This window comes from Heterocephalus glaber, unplaced genomic scaffold (assembly GCF_053883595.1).
Source record: "Heterocephalus glaber isolate CG9 unplaced genomic scaffold, H.glaber_assembly_v1.0 deba00001586, whole genome shotgun sequence".
Taxonomy (NCBI): domain Eukaryota; kingdom Metazoa; phylum Chordata; class Mammalia; order Rodentia; family Bathyergidae; genus Heterocephalus; species Heterocephalus glaber.
The window spans coordinates 898,144-904,176 of record NW_028258364.1 but is presented as its reverse complement, the minus strand read 5'-3'; positions in this window follow the sequence as shown (position 1 = coordinate 904,176).

The window sequence follows — 6,033 nt, the reverse complement described above, 5'->3', positions numbered from 1 at the left end:
TGCTGGTTTGGTATTCACAAAGTTCCTAAGTTGCTCTTTGTCCTGAAAGTATCTCATTTCTCCATCCATTTTGAAAGATGGTTTTGTAGGGTACATCAATCTGGGTTGGAGGCTGTTTTCTTTTAGGGCTTGGAATATGTCACTCCAAGCTCTTCTTGCCTTGATGGTTTGTGTTGAGAAGTCTGCTATGATTCTGATGGGCTTTCCTTTGTATGTGATTTGTTTCTTTTCTCTGACTGCTTGGAGAACTTTGTTCTTCTGTTGTGTTTCTGGAATCTTACCAATTATATGCCTATGTGTAGATTTTTTTTGATCAAGGCTATTTGGAGTCCTATATGCCTCACTTATCTGTATGTCAAGCTCTTTTCTCCTGCTTGGGAAGTTTTCTGCCATTATTTCTGTGAAGAGATTTTTTATGTCATCTGCACTCTCTCCTGTTTCTTCATTGAGCCCAATCAGTCTTATGTTATTCTTTTTTGCATCATCTAGCAGCTGCTGGGTTGATTTCTCATGTTCCCTTATAATTTTGAAGCAAATTTTCTTTTCCTGGTCACTAATTGCAATCTTATCTTCTGTATCTGAAATTCTGTCCTCACACTGGCTCATTCTGCTGTGTAGACTTTCAATGGAGTTTTTCATGTCCTGGAAATCTATTTGCATCTGTTTTATGGATTCCACTTGTTTCTTATGTTTAGATTCCATCATGTTCCTCAGCTCCTCTCTAGATTTATTAATCATGTCTTGCACTAGGGGCACAATTTCTCCTGTTATCTGAGAAATTATTTCTGATTTCATTTTTTCCAGATCCCCTTTTGTTGCCAGTTCAGTGGGTCCAGGTGGTTGAGTATCAGAGGGTTCCATCTCATTTCCCTTTGAGGTTGCTGTAGGTGACCTGGAAGTCTGGTATTGAGACTTATTTATGTGTTTTCTCATTTTGAATGGGGCAGGGGGCTGTTAGCGCCTGCATGGATTACCTCCTCTCAGTTGGGTGAGGTGGGACAGGGGCCTGGAGCAGCAGTAGGGATGGTGACCCAAAAGCCCTTTCCTGTGCGCTGGGAGCAGTGGGAGGGATGGTGGCTGGGACACCCCTTCCTCTGGACCAGGAGCAGTGGGATGGTGGCTCAGAAGCCCCTTTCTCTGGGCTGGGAGCGGTGGGAAGGATGTTGGCCTGGAAGCCCCTTCCTCTGGGCCAGGAGCAGCGGGACAGAAGGTGGCCCAAAAGCCTTTTCCTCTGGGCTGGCAGCAGCGGGAGGGATGGTTACTGGGAAGCCCCTTCCTCTGGACCAGGAGCAGTGGGACGATGGCTCAGAAGCCCCTACCTCTGGGCTGGGAACAGTGGGACTCAGTACCTTGGTCTGGTGGTCTGGTGTCCTCTGCGTCTTTGTAGTGTGGAATCAGGTGGCTGCCTGTCTGCAGTGGGGTGATTCGTTGTCTTCTGCGTGACTCAGGACCTTAGTAGGGTGTGCACAGACCTGCCTGTCTGCAGCGGGCTGATTTGGCATGTTCTGTGCGACTCAGGACCTCAGTAGGGCGTGCACAGACCTGCCTTTCTGCAGCGGACTCTGTCTCCTACTATTTCTGAACACCTTTCCTCCACTCTAGCCAACCACGTTGATTTGTCCTTTGTCATCATACTCATCTCCACCCTCAATCCCTTGTTCTTCTTCTTGCTCTGAACTGGAGTTACTATCCTCATTCTTTCATCTGATCTGCACATAGTCGAACTCGTATCCATGCTTCAGAATCAGTTCTGTATTTCTTCAGTTCCAAAAGACTTTATCCATTTATTCCAGAGCTTCCTTCATAAGCTCCAAATATCTTCTCATTCAGTCTACTTGTTAATTATTTTAATATGATTATGAATATAATATATTGAGAAATTTGGAGCAACTTAGATTGAGTTTCAAATTTACAGAAAAGTTTCAAGAAAAGGACAAAGAATATCTATATTTCTTCCACCCACATTTCCCAATGGTTAGTAAGGGCCATGGAGAGTGGCAAGGTAGGAATGTGTAGGAGGGTGGGATTATAAAAAGGCAAGAGGAAACTTTTGGGAGTGCTGGATATGTTCATTGTTTTCATTGTGGTGATGAGTTTTCAAGATATATATAACAACCATTCACACAGTGGAAGAAAAACCAGTACTTATACTTCATTCTTAAGAAACCACAATTACTTACCAACAGGGTGTGTATGCACAATATTGTGGAGGATGATGAAAATGTTTATGTATTGATTTTTACAGAGTTTCTGGTATCATTACCTAGAGTGTTAAACCAAATATTTCTAAATCAAATTTTAGTCTCTAACAAATCTATTTAGAGATTTTAATTGACTCTGAAGGAAAGATAATCCTAGATACCTAGCTAGGCACATTATGCAGACTCTGCAAGTTATTTGTTAAATTGAACTGAAATCTCCAGATCTATAATTTCTCATTCATCAGAATGTAACTTTAAAGGTTTCCTAAGTTTATAAGAACTCAAAGTCACATCACACACACACACACACACACACACACACACACACACATGCTTAATCAGGCAAAGTGGCTTCAGGCAAAACTCAAAACCACTTTTGGCAATTTTTCTCTTTTTAGAAGAAATATTTTTAATATTTTATTTTTTGGCATTTTTTAAAACCTATTTGTTATAGAAATGAAAACTAACATATAGCCTATTTTTGAACTCTTCAAAGATGTTTTGAAGAGAGAATCTAGAAACAACTCTGACTTTCTTTGGGTGTAGGCATCTCTGAAAATCTCAAATGAGAGAAATCCAGAAATAGAAATATTCTACTTAGTAAGATGTGTAATAGTCTTTATAAAAATTATCTTTCCTTTGTTGTTGTAGTTAATAATCTATTTCTGAATATGTCCCTATATTTGATAACAATTAGTAAATCTTGCTTATTTATTTCAAATTATTCTTACCCCAGCCTGCTTTGGAACTGTGATATGAGCATTAACAGAACTCTCTTAGGACTTTAGGTTTGATAAGAAGACATCACGGTATCACAAAGTTTTAATAGAATGTTCATAACTGGGCTTTTGCCTAAACTTCCCGGCTTTTGACAGAATTTAAATCCAGTTAAATTCTTATCTGACCTAAACAAGAGTATCTCCTTTTTTGCAAACAATCTAAACTTGCATAAAAATTGGACCTTATCCCCAGAATTTAAAGTGTGTTCTAGACAAATACAGAAAAACTGGTAAGTAATAATGCACTGGTCCAATAATAAAGTATAATTCCTAAAAACAACTACCATACAATTTGTTCTTTATTTGCCCTTTGTGTTAAATTGAAACATACTACAAAGCCTTTGGCAGCCAGACAATGATCTCAATGACCCCCTTGTGTGTGATCATACTATCTAGCAATTCTGCTTCTGGAGGATTCCTCTGCTTCACTCCTAACAGTGCACATCTTTAGCAGAGTTGGTAGTAATCACTGACCAAACATATCTAAAAATGGAACATGGGGTGGACATGAGTATGGAAGCCTTTACCATCAGTGATCATTTTAATAAACTATACCTCTGTAGTCCCTGCTGAAACTTGTAGTATAAAAGTGCTCAGAATTAGGTCATATGTTTGAATTCAAAAGAAATCTCAGATAATCTAGAGAAGGTAGGCTGAAGGTCACTATTTATATTTGCTGTATTTTGGCAACTACTCACTTTATTTCATGTGGAAGATATAAACATTCCTTTTGAAAATTTTCAGTGCTAACCCTAAAATAATAGTAAGGCTCATGTAGGTCGAAATCATCAGACTCAGACTGGTCCTTCAACAGAAACCCAAAGGGTAGTAAAGCCACCTACAACAGCCAACACCAAAACACTTCCAGGCTGAACAAGTCTGAGCTCAGTTCTTGCTGTTTCCAAATTCACAGCTCTCTTGGGATATGTCATTTTGTGGAGTTAAAAAGATGAGAAATTCCACCCCAGAGAATTCTGTTTATAAAATTTATTCACATCTTATAATCTCAGGAGATATGAACATAGCACTGTTGAAAATTACCTATTAATTGTTAATCCTTGGGAAAAAATCCAACAATTAGTTTTGAAAACATAGAAAGTCTCACATAATAAAAACTAAATTCCCATATGTAATTCAATTTCTACTCATTAATTATGGTGAAATTAATAAATATTAAATTGCCAGCAGTTAAAAAAAATCATTCATCACTGGAGAAGGGCAATTCTTACAAAAAATAATCAAGTAATCAAGGATAAATTCTTGTGGGTTTGGAGGTTCAGGCATCAAAATCTTCCTAAAGTTTGCATATGTGTGTGTGTGTGAGCTCATCAACCTGCTTAACTGTTTTGATCTGATTTAAGGTTGAATTTCTTTTACTTATATAGTAAGAATTTTATTATTTCATATGTAAAATCTCATTGATAAATAATTTAGTGAATTTTTTCTGACAGTTCCATTTTACTTTTAAAGATAAAGCTACCTGTGGAAATAATAAGTTTGGATTCAAATTTTCAACATTTAGTAATTTTGAAATGATACCAATCTAATAACTCATGTGTTTACACTGTAGCTTGGTTGATGTTAGCCACAAGTCAGGCCCAAAAAGAAGGTAGGAGACTGGAAGAGGAAGTGCTCCTCTTCTTAAAGACTACATCTGCCCTTTGAAAGTGCCTGTTTAAAAATTACACATCATTACAAGGTAATTATTTATTTGCTTGGGACATAATCCTTAGTGGATTAAATCACCTAAATTTTGAAATGATTAGAAAACATTTTGGTTACTCTACCAGTTAAAGATATGTCAGAAGCCTTAATGAAGTAAAATAAAATAAAATATACACACCAATACTCAGGCCCTCAGCAGCTCACGACAGGAGCATCAGAAAAGGGGTATGGTCTTTTGCTCAACACTTCTAAAGTTCTTGTTGTTTTGAAACGGTAAAGTTTCCGTTCCGCTGATAAAACTCCTTACCGTTAGTCCGAGAGTATGAAAAGCACACCAGGAGCCTCGGAGACAAAGTGAAAGTAAAGATTTTTTACGCTGGCGGGCCAGCCTGCTTTTTCACGCGGGAGACTGGCCTTGTCCAAAGTTTGAGCAAAGAAAATATACGTTCTGGTAGGGGGCGTTAGTTACAAGTGAAGCACTCTCGGTATACATTCATTGGTTACATAATTTGAATATGCATTAACAGGCAGGATCAAGGATGACATTGGCTCACACGTAATACTGGCAACAAGTCCATTGGGTAATTCAAAATATGGGGCTAACATCATATTTGCATCTAGGCAGAAAGACAAAATTATTTTAGAGACAAAGGCATTCCCGAGATGCACAAGTTGTCTCGGACATGTTCAAGCATGTGAGGTGGGACAGGCCTGGACATTTTGAACAAAGAAAATTTCAAGTAGGGGATTTCCCGTAGTAAGTCCAGCTTGAACCACGGAGGCAAAATTCAGCTTTCAATTTATCAATTTGTACAGTGCTTTTCCTATAGAAACTTATTCTCTGGGAGTCTGTGTCAGGAGGATTGCAAGTTCAAGCTCAGCCTGAGCAGTTCAGCAACTTAGTGAGACCCTGTCTCAAAATTTAAAATAAATAAATAAAAGAGCTGGGGATATAGCTCATTGTGATGGCCCTGGGTGCCATCTCTAGTAACACAAAAAAGGCAAACAAAAAATAAAACCACTCATGGCACAACCTGGTATTCACAGCCTCTCTGACTTGGTCCAACTGAAATTTTACTGTCCCTTCTTGCTCTATAATGCTCATGTTATATGTCATTGCCAGTACTGTCTGTTAGGACAATATCTTCCTCCAATCCCTTCTTTCCTAGGGAATATTAAATAAGGAAGAGAGAATTACAGCTTCTCTCCACACTTCCTCACTCCTTCCTGAGGAGGTAAGTGACTTATTTACTTGGAAAATTAAGAATCTGAGTATCTACATGGATCATCCTCTCTCCTATTTGTTCCTGCTGGTAGTAAATTAATTGAGTAGGCCTGCCTCAGGCCAGAAAGGCTATGATTTGAATAATGCAAATAAAATTTGTGGG